This window comes from Alligator sinensis, unplaced genomic scaffold (genome assembly GCF_000455745.1).
Source record: "Alligator sinensis unplaced genomic scaffold, ASM45574v1 scaffold943_1, whole genome shotgun sequence".
Lineage (NCBI taxonomy): Eukaryota > Metazoa > Chordata > Crocodylia > Alligatoridae > Alligator > Alligator sinensis.
In genome coordinates, this window is record NW_005843318.1 from 11,954 (window position 1) to 13,155 (window position 1,202).

The 1,202-nt window shown below is 50.0% G+C and overlaps 1 non-coding gene across 1 annotated transcript; it reads right to left on the reverse strand.

Moving 5' to 3' along the window:
* Positions 1 to 1,102: 1,102 nt before the first annotated feature.
* TRNAT-UGU lies at positions 1,103 to 1,175 on the reverse strand. Its single transcript has one exon. It is a non-coding gene; the product is annotated as a tRNA-Thr (tRNA).
* Positions 1,176 to 1,202: the final 27 nt, after the last annotated feature.

Consider the following 1,202-nt stretch of genomic DNA (forward strand, 5'->3'; position numbering starts at 1 on the left):
ATATACCAGATATACGCTGATGGAACAGTTTTCAAATTTTCCATGATGCTTCCCCTCTAATCCCAATATACACTAAATAAGAAAAGTCCTTCCTTAACATTTAACCTTCTTGCCTGTCAACTGCAGCAGTACAGCAAGGCCTTGTTGAACAATGTGAAATCGAAGCTGTATTGTTCCCGATCACCAGGATCTCCAAATCAGTACAGACTGTTATGGAGCTCCCAGGACACTGCTGCAACCCCTGTGACGGGGACACTCCTTCTGCCAGAGCTCGGCTGAGCCTGCGGTTCGTTCTGATGTGAGAACTTTTAAATTAAGTAGAAAGGAAGAGTGTTGCCATGTCAGCCACCTAATTGTAACGCAATTGGGACCGTGCACTCTGTTGAGTGTAACTGGCTGAAACCGAAGGGTCACCTTGCAAAACTAGGCAATTCCCAAGGCAATTGGACTGTCTTTAAAGAGCCAGTGTGCACCAGTAAGCACAAAACAAACTTTGCAGCTCTTAGCAATGTTTGGCCCCCCCTATTACAAGTTAATTACATTATTAGACTACATTTCTAACTCGTACACTCTGATCCTGTGGTCATAGCCTGTGCCCAAGAAAGAAGCTCAGATGCTGGAATGGATTTACTTGCCATCCTATTCATGCAAGTGGGTCATATATTAAATGTACGTGTTTTTCTCACTGCTTTCCATTTGGTCGTGCCCTATAGCTAAAGGTTTCTCTTAGAACAGGGAGGAGGGTTCGGACCTGAAGCTTTTATTCTTCACAGAACAACCTACAAGTAAAACGAGCCCAATAAATTCTTGCGCCCGGTCTCTGGCCCCTGAAAAGAAAAAGCTGCCAGTGTCCGAGTGACTGAGAGGCAGGGAAAAGGTGCACAGTCGTATCCAGCTGCAATGGATGGCCTTTGTGCCACTTGCCCTTGGCCCAGGGCACCTCCCACCTCCAGCTGCCACGCCAGCATCAGACCCCTCCTCCCGCTCCGTGAGAAATGAATGTCACGCAGCACTGCCTGCCCACGGGAGAGGCGGGGAGCTTCTGGGGCATTTGAGGCCCTTCTGGGGGGCCGAAGGGGAGGGGCCGCTAAAAAGCAGAGCGAGGCCCCAGCGAGGATCGAACTCGCGACCCCTGGTTTACAAGACCAGTGCTCTAACCACTGAGCTATGGAGCCACCGCTCGGCTGCTCCCCTCGGCTCCT